A 15,269-nucleotide genomic window follows, 5' to 3' on the forward strand; every position below is an offset into this window, starting at 1 on the left:
ATGTTCCCCACTTTAACTCCTGGTTTTTACTTTTCCTCAAACTAAACTTGGTCAACTATGACCATGTCATCCAAGACCATATGAAGATGAACAACTTTCATGTTGCCCACCATACCACATGTTGACTAGGTTGACCAGAATAGAGGAGACAAGTGATGACATTGAAACAAAGAGAAGATGGCCAACTTTTTGAATCTTTGCAAATCAACACCAAAATGAGCACCACCACCACCAATATACTTCAAATATTATATGATTGAGATCCACCAAAAAGTTTGCCAAAATTCAACAAAAACTTTCTTGCGGGCATTTCATCAAACACCTTGCTGGCAGTGTATCCAATGTTGCCCATGCTGGATTTTGGAGAGGACTTGGTCCAAGCCTGGCCCCTCTCTGCACCCCTGGAGCCCCCTCTCACTTCCCCAGACCAGTGCCACCACTTGCCAAGCACTGGAGACGACCAACTTGACCAGAGCACCACCATGCCGGCCCTCATGGCACCTCCATGCCATTTCCCTCTCCTTTCCCATCCAAGCCCATCAACCATGTCTCTGAGCTTGCTTGGACCTTGCTGATCACGCCCATGCACACACTGACCACAGAGAGAAAGATTTTCTGCTCTCAATCAACTAGAACACCCATGCCGGCCACCCTAGTCACCCCCATGTCACCCCTCTCTCCCTTCACATCAGCTCTGCCCAACCATGTCCTGGAGGTTCCCCACGTCGCCCTGAACCTGCTAGTGCCAACCCTTGCCCCAGGAGACGCACAAACACGCCAGCACGTGACGTGCCCCGACGTGATCACCCTGCCCCGCGCACGCCAGGACACGCCACGGCCACCATAGAGCACGCACGCGTCCGGCTGACCTGGACCTCGACTCGACCTCTCCTCGCGCCACCAGCTCCCTCTCGCTCCGACACCTCTGCCAGACACGGCCACTGACTCGCGCGCGCGCCGGGACGAGGACGCGACGCGACGCCCACGCGGGACGCCGACGTCGGCATTGACCCCGTGCGCCCTGCACACGACGCCATCATGCACGCATCCTTACCTACCCATGAGCTCACCTCCTGACGCAGCAGCAGTGCCGGAGAAGCCCATGCCCGCCGTGCACCGTGACGTCGCCACCATGCCGGTCCCGTCGCGCCCCGCTCCTCCAGCCGCTATATAAACCCCCTCCCTCGCTGGGCACAGCACCACACCACTCCACAACGTCCTCCTCTCCCTTCTAGCACAGCTCCCCTCCTCTCCTCGCCACTCACCGACGCCTAAAGCTCGCCGGCGGCCACCCGCAAAACCGCCCAAAAAAGTGTCGCCATAGCCTCCAACCCCTATACCATATTGAAGCCCTGGGAAAGCTCTGTCCAACGCAACAAATCTCGCCGAAAACCGTGCCCGGAGGTGAGCAGGGGAGCCGTCGGAAGTTCGCCGGCGTCGGGCGGAAGACGACGGCCCAGCGCCGTCGGATCCCAATCCGACGCACAGCGTGCGTCGCCCGCGCCCAACGTGCATGCCCCATGCACGCGTGGCCCAGGCCGCCGCTGGGCCGGCCCACTCCTTTTCCCGCCCGCGGTTTAAATTCAAATTTCGTGTTTACTTTTATTTCAGCTTTTGCTTATTGGAACATTGCTAGAATTTGAATAGTTTCAATTGTACTAATCCAAATTTAGTGATTCAAAATGTTTTAGAAAGCTTATGAAATTCTCTAACAAACCTCACTGGTTTCAACCTCATAGCTTGTGTAGTTTTTGAATAGTAAAAATAACAAATCAGTAACTTTTCAAACTTCAAATAAATCTTAAAAATCAACCCTTTTGAATTTTGAGGTGATTCCACCTCTCATAAATCACATTTGATGTTTTCTAATTTATTATGTAAAAATATGATATATGTTCTGTATATGATCATGGGCTAGAAGCAAAATATTGGCTATGTAGTCAATACTAGCCCATTTAAACTATATCCAAATTTTAGAATTTAAATCTATGAGGTGTAGCACCTCATTTAAATCCTTTCTCAAGTGATATGAAGTAATGTGTTGACCTTTAAATGCTTAGGCTCATACTTGCTCACTTGTAGAATTTAAATCAACATAGTATTTAAATTGCAAAGGTTATTTAAAACACATGAGATGATGAATCTCATTTAAATCACTTTTCTCAAATACTAAATGTGAAGTGTTGACCTTGGTCAACATGTGATCACCCCTGGTTATGTGAAAAGATTAAATCTTAAGAAGAATTCAATGAGAGGAAATTATTCCTCCAAACCAAAGAGAAACCCTAACTTCATTGTTCAATAAGAGGAAATTATTCTCCTATTATTAAATAAGGAAACCCTAGCTTAATGTGTGAATAAATGTTAAGTAGTGATGCTAGATCCTTTGTGTGAGCCAATAAGGCTAATTAAGACTACTTAAGTGTTGTTTGGTGATTGTATCCTCGTATTCGTTTATAGACGCTAGTACCGGGGACTATCAAGAGGAGGAGGTATTCTACCAAGAGGAAGGAGAAGAGAACTTTGATCATCTCCCCAATCAAGGCAAGCTATTATCAATGCAAGCTAGACTGATGCAAGTTATATTGTGGCAAGCTAATATTCTTGCAAAGTGCAAAGCTCTACTAGAGCAGGGCACACTCACCAGTTTACTTTATGCTTCATGATCCCATCCCAAGTTTTATTCTTCCAAACTTTTACTTTGACTATTACAACTTGCTTTTATAGTTAACTTTGGTCTAGAGATAGAATACTACAAGAGTATCAAATTTAGCCTAGAACCATCAAAGCTAGTTAGCACCCCTCATGACTAGTTGCTAGTGCTAATATATAAAATTGACTACTCTAGATGGGAACTTGGGAAATGAAATGACTTGAAAACCTTGGAATGATGAGTCATTCTATTGAAAGATTTTGAAGGTGAATGTGACTGGTGAATGACTTGGTGAATTTTACAAAAACTGATGGTTGGGTTCGGATGCGATACCATTCCAATTTGCAAGTACCCCCACAATACCTGATATGGGTAAGGGCTTAACTAGAAATTTATGTGCTTTAGTATGGGTTCCCTCTAAACAAGCGTCATCGGGGTTATGCCGAGGGCTGCCTCTACAAAAGAAATGATGTGATATGACGTGAATGAGGTGAATGGTCCGGCCCAAGCCTCGTGCAGTTCCCGGGTTAACAGTGTTGGTTTTCACCGGGAGGCCAAGCTCATGGGGAGAGGTGCCCGTACTAGAGTATATAAGTGAAAGGTTATGGTTGGTAGTCCGCACACGGAGTGTGATAAATCAGGGCCGCTTAACCCCGACGGATTATTGCAAATGTTGTGGCACAAGTGTACGACCTCTGCAGAGTGTAGAACTATTCGAATAGCCGCGTCCACGGTTATGGACGGTTGGAAAGGCCATACTGTTCCGTCATCAGACCATTTTCAAAAATGTGACATGTGAAGGGTGACTTGTGATTTTGAACCTGAAATGGTGACTTTGACTTGAATCACAACAGAGTTGTGGGGATGACACTAATGTTCCCACTTGAGTTAGTTAGCAAATGAAGAGTCTTTTACTAAATGCTTATGAAATAAAATTTGCTTTATGCAAATAAACTTAGAGCTTAGCACCCCCTTACTATAGTTGATAGTGCTTACCTCAGTATTAGTTTGCGAGTACTTTAAAGTACTCATGGCTTTGTCCCTGGCTATTCAAATGGCCAGACTATGAAGGAGAACAACGAAGTACGAGGAAGATGGACAGCAGGACGTCTACGACAACTAGGATCACTCCTGACGTCAACAGTTGCCTGTGGAATAGATGGACCACAACCGTTACTTCGCTTCCGCTATATGTTGTGTTTGTTGATCAATAGATCAACTATTTGTGTATTTGGATTTCTAGATCCACTATGATGTAAGACTGGATCATGTGATCCCTCGATGTAAGACAATTATGTGTTGTAATGAATGATGTGTTGTGATATCAATCTATTATGTCTCGCAAAAACAATATTCCTGGGATTGCGATGAATGGCATAATAGGCATCTGGACTTAAAAATCCGGGTGTTGACACCAAGGCTATTCCAGGTGGAATTTCTTGTCTAGATGAGCCCAGCTTGGATAGAGCATCCGCGGCTTCATTTTCAGCCCGCGGTACATGGTGAAACTCACATCCCTCGAAGAAGCCGGCAATCTTTTGCACATGGAACCGGTATGAGGCCATGTTTGCATCTTTTGCATCCCAATCTCCGAACACCGTTGCACCACCGGATCCGAGTCGCCGTAGCAAATGATCCGGAGCGCTCCAATTTCTTTTGCGACCCTAAGCCCGTGTATCAGAGCTTCATACTCAGCGACATTGTTTGATGCCCTGAAGTGCACTTGCAAAACATACCGGAGGTGATCTCCCTTAGGTGAGGTGAGTACCACACCGGCACCCAGACCTTCTTTGAGTTTGGATCCGTCAAAGTGCATCTTCCAGTATTCTATTTTGTGCTCTGGCGGCTTGTATTGTATCTCCGCCCAATCGACCAAGAAATCAGCTAAAGCTTGCGACTTTATGGCATTTCTTCTTTCATACACCGGTACATACGGTGATAGCTGAATTGCCCATTTTGCAATCCGGCCACTGGCGTCCTTGTTACCCATGATATCGGAGATAGGTGCCTCACTTACCACCTTCATTGGGTGCTCCTCAAAATAATGCTTGAGTTTCGTGGCGGCCATGAACACGCCATAAGTCATCTTTTGGAAGTGTGGGTAGTTTTGCTTTGAGGAGGAGAGCACCTCGCTCAGGTAGTATACCGGCCTCTGGACGGTTTTTCCTTCCTCTTCTCTTTCCACCACTACCACAACACTAACCACCCGGTTTGTTGCCGCTATATAAAGCAACATAGGTTCCCTTTCCAAGGGCGAGGCCAAGATCGGGGCCGTTACGAGCATGTTTTTCAATTCTTTAAACGCCGCGTCTGCCTGTGTGGTCCAGACGAAAGTATCCGACTTTTTCATCAAAGCATAGAGTGGCAAGGCCTTTTCTCCTAGCCTGCTTATGAACCGGCTTAGCGATGCCAAGCTTCCGGTAAACTTTTGCACATCCTTCAGTTCTCGCGGTATTGTCATCCTTTCTATTGCCCGGATTTTTACCGGATTAACCTCAATGCCCCGGCTTGACACAAGGAAACCAAGCAGCTTGCCGGCAGGGACACCGAAGGTGCATTTTGCCGGATTGAGTTTCATCCGGAACCGTCTTAGGTTATCAAATGTTTGCCGGATGTCATCGATTAAGGTATCTTTTACTTTAGTTTTTATCACAATATCATCCACATAAACTTGCACATTTTTTCCGATTTGATCAAACAAGCATTTTTGCATACAGCGCTGGTACGTTGCACCAGCGTTGCGCAGACCAAAAGGCATTGTAACATAGCAATAAGCCCCGTGCGGGGTAATGAACGCAGTTTTTATTTGATCTTCTTTTTTCAGAGGAATTCGGTGGAAGCCGGAATACGCATCCAGGAACAACAACAACTCACACCCAGCAGTAGAATCAATCACTTGATCGATTCGGGGCAAAGGGAAAGGATCTCTTGGGCAAGCTTTGTTGAGGTTGGTGTAGTCGATGCACATGCGCCACACCTTTGGAGCTTGTGCCTCCAGGTTCTCATCTTTTTTCTTCTCGACCATCACCGGATTAGCCAGCCACTCTGTGTGCGTGACCTCCACGATGAAACCGGCAACCAACAGCTTCGTTACTTCTTCTCCAATGATTTTCCTCCTATCTTCTGCGAACCGGCGCAAAGGTTGACGCACCGGCTTAGCATCTTTCCGGACGTTTAGAGAGTGCTCAGCCAGCTCCCTCGGAACTCCTACCAAGTCATCGTAGACCAGGCAAAGATGTTCCGATTCTCACGGAGGAAGCCGACGAGCGCGCTTTCCTATGCTTGACTGAGGCCGGCACCGATACGAACGGTGCGCTCTGGGTAAGCCGGATCCAGCACAATGTCTTTTGTCTCGTTTGTCGGCTTGAATGCCGACGAGGCCAAGTTTCCACTCATTGCCGCTAAGCTCAACTTTGAGGATTGAGCCAGCGCAACAGCAGTTTGCATTCTTTTCTTTTCTTCCGCTATCACCAGTGATTCTGCCAGGTTTGATCCGGCGGAAGCAGTTTCCATTGAGACTTTATAGTTTCCCACCACAGTCAAGGGACCACGAGGTGCCGGCATCTTCATCTTGAGGTAAGCCGTATGAGTTGAGGCCATGAAAGCTGCCAAGGCCGGTCTCCCCAGCAAGGCATGGTAAGGACTATCTAAGTCCACTACCTCAAACTCAATGTTCTCTACACGACAATTGTCACATCCTCCAAATGACACATCCACCCGAACTTTTCCTATCGGGGCGCAAGACAAACCGGGAACAATCCCATGGAAAGTTGTGTGAGTTGGCTGCAGCATATTCTCCGTTATGCCCAGCGTACGCATGGTGTGCTTGTACATGATGTTTATGCTGCTACCATTATCTATCAGCACCTTGCTGAATTTTACTCGAGTTTCCGGCCCCTTCATGATTGGGTCCACAACAAGAGCGTATCCACCCGGATTCGGCATGATTTTGGGGTGATCCTTGAACGACCAGGTTATTTCCTGATCTGACCATAGCATGTACTTGGGTACTGCCGGCATCACCGCGTTCACTTCCATGGAACGGCGATGCACGCACTGCCTGTCAGTTGGTTCGGTGACAAAGACAACCATACACAAGTGTGGGTCTTCGTAAACATTCCGGCCCAAAGGTGCCGGTGGAGGTGGTTGATCACGATTCTCCTCCACCCGGTTAACTTGCTGGTACTGCTGCCTGTTTGGCTGATGTTGTACCGGTAGAGCATTTGCTCCAGTGAGTGGTGGTGGTGGTGGCAGTTGTTGTTGGCGCAGCATATCTTGCGGCGGCGGCAACATTGTGGCGCACCCTTGTCCTTGCGCATCTTTCACTGCACCCTTTTGCATCAAGTACTTGGTCCAAGAACAATCCTTCGTCAGATGGTTCGACGGGTGATCCGGGTTCGGCGTGTGCCACCGGCAAGGTTGGTCCATGGCGGCTTCCATGGTGTATTTCACGTGCTCTTGCCAATTCTTTTTCCGGCCCCGTGGTTTCTTCTCGACCCATCGCTTCTTAGGACCCGCCCATGGCTGCGATCCGGTTTTCGTCTCCGATCGCCGCCGGCGTCAAATTTTCTTGCACAAGCAAGCAACTTGCCGCGGTGCATATCTTCGATCCGGAAAATCTTCCCTTCTTTTGTTGTTCCGGTTATCCCGGTATTGCTGTTGAGGCAGGTTTGACTGCTCCGGCTCAGCTTGCACTGCCGGTTGCATTGGGTCTCCCAATGCATAGCTATCTGCCACACGTATCATTTCCGCCAAAGTCGTTGGCATGCTTCTCTGCATCCTTTGCCATAAAGGTGATCCTCTCCGGCATCCTTGACTGAACCAAGCAATGGCTTGTGCTTCAATCACTCCTTCACATGTATTTCTCATTGAGTTCCACCGGGTGAGATAATCCCGGTCTGGTTCTCCTGCGCGCTGTTGGCACAACGCAAGTTGCCGGGGCCGGTTTGGCCTCTTGTAAGTACTCGCTGAAGTTGTTCACAAATGCTTCCTCAAAATCCAACCATCCGTTAATGCTTCCTGCCGGCAAATTGTTAAGCCAAATCCTCGCAGGACCCACGAGGTAGGACGGTATGATTCTTACCGCCCAACGCCGGTTTACTCCACCACCAGCTACATAAACAGCTGTGACATAATCTGCCAGCCAGTCTTCCGGCTTGGTCGTACCATCATACGTTCTTGTGTCCCGGGGCAACTGGAAATTGCGCACCGGTGGTTCTTCCCTCATGATTCGTGGGCCAAAACACCTTGGGCCAGGAGGTCCCTCACATTCAACTATTGCAGAAAGATGTACCCTGTCCAACCTGTGCCTCGCATCCCGGTCTGGCAAACATCTTTCCCCCAGGCGTTCCCCCAAAGGGTTCCGGTGGACTCTTGTTCGTTCCACCTCGGAATCTGATTCGTCATATTCTTCCGGTTCCGCGGCTCTTGCCTGCCGGTACCCTGGTGGTGGCATTTCTTCATCCACATATGCTACTCTCGCGGCTCGATAATTTCGCCCGGTTTCATATCTACCGGCATGATTGTTTCCGGCATAGCCTCCCTTGGCGTAGCCCCGATCTGCCCCTTGGCTTTTTCTACCGGCATCATGTTGCCCGGCTTTTTGCTTTCCGGCAAGAACTGGATCATACACAGTCATCTGTCGTGCGTTCTTTTCTCTTTCCCTTCTTTTGTCCGGATGAGGGGACGATGCCTGCCCCTGGGACTTGCTTCCGGCATTCTTTGTTGAACGTACGGATTTTGAGGCCACTGCCTCATTCAGCTTAGCTAGCTGCTCAGCATTTTGCTGCTCAATAGTTTTCAACAGCTCTTTTACACGTTCTTGCTGCTTTGCCAACTCGTCACCGGAAAGCGATTCACATAACTCTACTGCAGCTTTAGCGGCTTTTATAGTTTTATCCGGACTACTGTACTTAGGCTTTTCTACGATGCTTACGTATACTGCATGCACTCTTGCCGGCAAGAACTTCTTTGCGCAAATCCCGATCTAGATTGCGAGCCTTAAGCCGGTTTTCCGGTATCCTAGCAGCATGAGCACTAACTCGAAGCAAAGCCATGGGCAGCGTTGTACTCACGTAGGGTTAGGTTCAGCTCGCGCTACGCCCGGATGATGTCGGCGCCACCGGTAGCGGTGGCCTTGCGCGTGGCCTCCAGCTCCTCCTGAGCCTTTGCCGGGTCGATGTTCTGCGTGATGGGCGTGGCCAGCGTGTGCATCGCCGCTTGAAGAGGCGTTGCCGGTGGTGCTGACGATGCTCCCGCGATGCCGGCGTCACGCTCCAGCGGCGGTTTTGCCGGGCGGGTCGATGCCGCGCGTTCATCTCCTTCCTCCACAGCTCCCTTGCCGGTGTTGACCGCACCAGCCATCATGACCTCCACGCTGCCGGCGGCGCGGCCAGCACACAGCCATCTTGGTGGATCCGGCGCCACCAGCACCGGCGAGAGGCGCTGGCGCACAGGGACGGTGCCGAAATAGACGCGGATGCTGCCGAACTCGATGGTGCGGCCGTTCTGCGGGAACTTGCCGCCGTTGGCGAAGCAGCCTGCATTATCGTTTAATGAAGTCCATGTTGTAGATGCGTTGCACGAGCGCGGACACCGTGCGCTCGCCGTTGATGTCGAGGATGCCCGCCCGAATATGAACTCCAGCAAGCGCCACTTCATGCCCCACGGTGGGCGCCAACTGTCGTCGTGGGGAACAAACAGATGCCATAGGATGGCTTATCTTGGGGCCGAATGGACGCTAGAGGATTCGGGGGAGGGTTTGTGACTAGACGGGATGAACTTTCGGATGGTTTCCTCAAGAACTTGGCAAAAGCCAGAGGTTGAAGAAGAAAGACACAAGGAAGAACTCGCTCTAGATCACCACTTTCATTGATCTCCACAGGTTTACAGGTTCAAGCTTACAAGGTTCTGTCTCTAATGTCACGCACGTATGAAAGAGGCTGCCCCCTCTCCTTATATAGGGGAGAGGGTGGCTTACAGGACAAGAAACCCTAATGGGATCTTTGACTAGACAAACTGCTTTACAAAGATACTTTATAAAGCTACTTTAATCATAGATGACACCGGGTCTTCTTTAAACAGGGAGGCCGACGTCCTCCGGCTTCTTTGGCCGTCATCCTCTTCTTTGTCTTCAGGCCTTCGTTTAAAGCTACTTTGCTTAGCTCATCCTTGTCTTTTAGCTCCTGACGGAATCTTTGACCAGCTAGCCGACATGTTCTTCCTTCCGGCGCTCCGGTACCTTTCCTTCCTGGTTCCGGTATACCCCTCTTGGGGATACCGGCTTAGCTTACTTAGCCAAATTCCTAACTTGGAGCTCCGGTATAAATATTAAACCGGTATCTTGATGGATAAGACCATCCGGTTTGGCATGCCTTTGGCATACCGGGGGTCATCCCCCCAACAATCGGCTCTCAGGTTTCCCTGTGGATCGGCTCAAGGAGCCGATCGCCCCATGGTTCACGTTGGATTTACAATGACATGGGGATCCTGCTTGATCAAAACAAATCTAAGGCGATCCACGACAGTTTAGGGTTTTCACCGCATAACCGGAACGTCCTACGTGTGATCGGGCCTAGCAGCTACGGAAGATGATGCAAACTACCCCTACGAGAGGCCTAAAAACCAACATAACGTTGATTCCCGGAACATCCCTTGCAGGGACGGTGAACAACACCTAACGCACTACCGGATCGTCCGACCCCAAGCATAAGGCCTAACTATGCAGATATTAAACTAATCCTTGCGAGCAAGGAGCAACTATAACGGATCGGATCTACTAAGTAACGAACAAGCAAGATGCTGCCCTTACACCCGCATAGGTGTAAGGGCAGCTAGGTGTCGAGGGACGGCATTGCCACGCAGATATGCACGAGAAAGCATCAATGCAAGCCCCTAAACACCTAATGATAAGTAGTACTCGTTCGCCATCAACAACGCTTCAAGCACGAGCAAGTACAAGGTAGACGAATAAACGTGTACTGCCTAGATCGCAAGATGCGATCTAGGCAGCATGGTGCTTACCCGGGAGAAACCCTCGAAGAAAGGGGTGGCGATGCGCCTGATTTGTGTTTGTTGAACGATGATTGTCCTCCTTTTCCGATAACCCTAGATACATATTTATAGTCCAAGGGACTTTCTAATTGAGGCGTGCACCTAACCGTGCACGGGCCAGACTCTATCTTTTTAATCTAAATACGATATGATCTACTATATTACAAATACACGGGCAGTTAAGCCCAAACTCTTAGCGCAAGGCCGCTCCAAAGATGCTCCACGTGTAATCTTCAAAGCCCATCTTCACTTACGGCCCATCTCCTGATTTGGCCAAAATCGGGTGGTAACAGATGCCACAAAGGCCACTAAGCCGTCTAGGGTTCAAAGACCCAAGAGTAACAACCTTCTTGCTTTCACTTCCACGAATCACCGTGGAGAACTCAAACCGATGCACCAAATGCAATGGCAAGAACACCACAAAGATGCTCAAGTCCTTCTCTCTCCAATTCCAACAAATCTACAAAAGCTATTGGGGGAATAAGAGAGGAAGAACAAAGAGGAGAACACAAAATCCTCCAAGATCAATATCTAGTGGGTTCCCCTCACAAAGAGAGGGATTTGATTGGTGAAGATGTAGATCTTAGATCTCCTCTCTCTTTTCCCTCAAGAGTATGCAAGAATCATGGGAGGAATCAAGAACTAGGGCAAGCTGAACTAGGGCAAGCTTTGAAGGACAACAATGGAGGGGAGAGAGAGAGAGTGAACCAACCAGATTTGGGGAAGAAGAAGGCTATTTATAGCTCCCCATGAAATATGACCGCTGGGGGTGTCCAGGCCGGATTATCCGGCCCCCGGGATGAAAAATCCGGCCAAAAATCCAGGTCCAATACTGTGGCTCACGCCCAAAAGTCCTTAGCAGTTTTTCGAGGGCCGGATTATCCGCCCTCACTTGGGCCGGATTATCCGCACCCTGAAAACTGGCGGAGACAGCAAATCGAGAAAGAGCATAACTTGAGCATCCGGACTCCGATTTTGATGATCTTTGGCTCGTTTCGAAGCTAGTAACAAGCTCTACAAGATCATGCAGGGAACCATCATAGTCCAGCAAGGGAGTATAGAAACAAATCATGAAAGGTTTGACCTATCTAAAAAAGACATACCGGTAAAACCTCCAACCTCGAAAATGCAACAAGCTAGTTGCCCATGCAAAAACCATTCTCGATGAGCTAGAGCTTGTCATGAGAATAAACACAAGCTCTAAAACATCACATGGATAAGATCCAAATAACAACCAAGAAAGATGGTGCAAGGATGCAAAGGTTTGAGCTCTCCGAAGGATACGATCGAGTTACTCACTCGAGAGCCCTCTTGATAGTACAGCAACTATACTATAAACCGGTCTCCAACTACACCATGAGACCGGTGAGAAAGAAACCCTATCAAGAGCAAACCTTAACCTTGCGCATTCCACTTGAGCTTGATGATGATGGTCTTGACCGCAACAAGATGGAACGCCTTTCTTGATTGTGCTTGCTTGATGAAGTCATGAGAAATGCTCCCCCATACTCCACTATGGGAGAGCTTCTTCTTCGGCGCATCTTCACATATCCATGATCACCATATGGATGTCAAGATTCAAGCATATGATCTCTTCGAGTTTGGCTCATCTTGAACTTGCACTTCATTTCTTCATTCTTCATCATGTTGATGTCTTGAAGTAACTTGAGGGCTCACTTCATCTTCATCTTCAAGACATACTTGACACTTGATATCCTTCATCAATTTCTTCTTATTGCAACCTTGAAGCTAACATATGGTTCAAGCATTGCCTATGGACAACTCCTACAAATATAACTCAATGCAAACATTAGTCCATAGGGATTGTCATTAATTACCAAAACCACACATGGGGGCTCCATGCACTTTCACCGAGGTTCCTCCGTCATGATGGGGAGTGGGTTGCATGCTATTTGATGAGTTTATTTTTAGCATATTTTTACACCGTTATTTCATAAAGATATCTCTGAGTATAGGGTTTTTGTATTTTATCATGCTACCGCGGCCTTTGCTTGTCTACGCATGATCTTAAAATATTAAGGAAATGATGAAATATCAATAAAAACTATCATTTTTATGGTATTTTAACATGGTCAAAATCATTTAAGCACTTAACCATGTACCTAGGCGAAAGGGAAACGCGAGGACAAGTTCCAGTAGGTTTAGCGGGCATCGGTACGAGGGAGACTGCCCGTACCGTCCGCCCGTACGCCATACCAGAAGCATCACCTTGTAAAATACTTTCATCTGGCGCAGACGGCAGAGAGATCTGAGACACACAACTTCAAAAAAACGCAAAAACACCACCTCTTGGATAGATATGGAGGAGGAACTTTGGAGAAGACATCATCCGGACTGCTACTCGGATCATTGGAGGACAAGGCATCATCCCCTTCATCATCAACCGTTGCATCTCCATCACCATCACCGATCCCATCCTCCTTCAACCATAGTTATAATCTTGATTGCTATTCCAGATTTGTATTCAAATTCATACCATTACTTTCATCCCATCCATAAGAGTATGATGATGTTCTTGATTGTTTCCATGTGTGAGTAGTCCCTTTTGTTCTTGGAGAGATGGAGAAACCCTAACATGAATATGAGATGAATCTAAGATGATCTATGGTTTTAAGTTATTAATGTGTGTTAGTTCTCTCTCTTGATATTATATGTTGTGCACCATGTAATATTTACCTTATGGTCTCGAGAGAGAACTACCCTTTGAAGTGTGGTAAAGTGAACGGCGAGAAGTGACATTACCATATCGGCACTTTAACATATGAAAGAGGGGGATAAAGGGAGACTCACCTTCTATCAAGAGAATCTCGTTAGTGGCTCATGTCTTATGAAAGATGGGTTTAAGTTGGTGTTTGAATCCAATAAAGTTGTATTGTCTAAGTACGGAGCTTATGCTGGAAATAGTTATGAATGTGACGGTATGTTTCGCTTCTCTTTGGAAAACTTCTGTGATATGTTGTGAAACATGTACGCACTAGTGTTGATGAGATGAATGTATGGCATTCACGATTTTGTCATGTTAATTTAGGTTGTATATTGTGTCTTGCTGGTATGAGTTTAATTTCGAAGTTTACCTTAGTCAAATGCTCCAAGTGTCATGTTTGTGTGCAAGAAAAGCATCCTCGCAACCCTCACATGCATGCAAAGAAAAGAAACTTGGCACCACTAGAGCTCATATATTAAGATCTATGTAAGATGAATGGTGTGTTGATAAAAGTTGGAAAGAAATATTTCATGACTTTGATTGATGATTCCACCAGATACTATTACGGGTATCTCCTAAAAACTAAAGATGATGCTCTCAATTTCTTCAAAATCTATAAGGCTGGAGTTCAGAATCAACTTGAAAGAAAGATAAAAGTGTGGTCAGTTTGATCGTGGTTGAGAGTACTTTTCTAACGAGTTCAATTTAGTTTTTGTGGAACATGGTATAATCCATGAGAGGACGTCTCCCATTCCCTTCAATATAATGGGATCGCGGAAAAGGACAAACCATACTCTAACAGATATGGTTAACATCATGTTAGATACTTCGGGTTTATCCAAGAGATGGTGGGGGAGGCTATATTGACTTCTTCTCATGTCCTAAACCGTTTTTCAACTAAGAATAAATAGATTACCCCATACGAGGAATGAGAAAAGAAAAGGTCAATCCTCTCCTACCTACGAACTTAGGATTGTTTGGCAAAATTGAATTTGCCAATCAACAAGAAGCGAAAGCTTAGACCTACAAACTTTGGGTTGTTTGGCGAAATTGAACTTTCTGCCCCTTGCATTGAGTATTTTGGCCACTCGACAATGCCATTGTTTTCCACAGTGTCTCACGGTCATATGCATGGGTTGTGAGGCTACGCCTACTAGAAAGTCCACGGTTTAAAACATGAGGCTTGTGATTCCATATGCCCAGTCTCACAACAGTGTAAAGCCTTGAAGAGTACCCCTGGTATTGTTTAAACTCAGCCATCATACCCCTAATCCCGTACAAGTATCATTTAATCTCAGTTGTCTTTGTGTTCCACTTAGAAAAACGTTACAGTTTTGAAGGTCTATGAAAGCACAAGCCTTAAAATATTTACACGTGGCCAATAAGGCCTACCAGAAATGGAGCAGCGATGGGCTGCCCACATTGACGACAGATAGAAATAAACAACCGTTGATTAAATCCTCATCGGGGAAATACAGATTCGTCCATTGCTCAGATAAGAAACCCGGAACGACTTGGTAAGCTCGCGAGTTAGCCGCCTTTTTAGCTTGTTCAACTCAATATAAAGTACTAGTAATCCTCCTACTAATTTAGGACTAGAACAATGCTAGTTCTTCCACAATGTCGCGCCTCTACTTGGAGGGTAGATTAATGCTAAAAGACAGCCGCTGTATACAATGCAGGTGCAAAACCATTTGTTCAAATGAAGGCAAATGTGAGTTTCATCCAGGGAGCTCATAATTATGTGTTGACTTTGATTTACACCAAAGAAAATGTCAATGAATCCCGACCCATTCATCATGTGTATCTGCTGGCATCGGCCACCTGATGTCAGCAGTA

This window comes from Lolium rigidum, chromosome 2 (assembly GCF_022539505.1).
Source record: "Lolium rigidum isolate FL_2022 chromosome 2, APGP_CSIRO_Lrig_0.1, whole genome shotgun sequence".
Taxonomy (NCBI): domain Eukaryota; kingdom Viridiplantae; phylum Streptophyta; class Magnoliopsida; order Poales; family Poaceae; genus Lolium; species Lolium rigidum.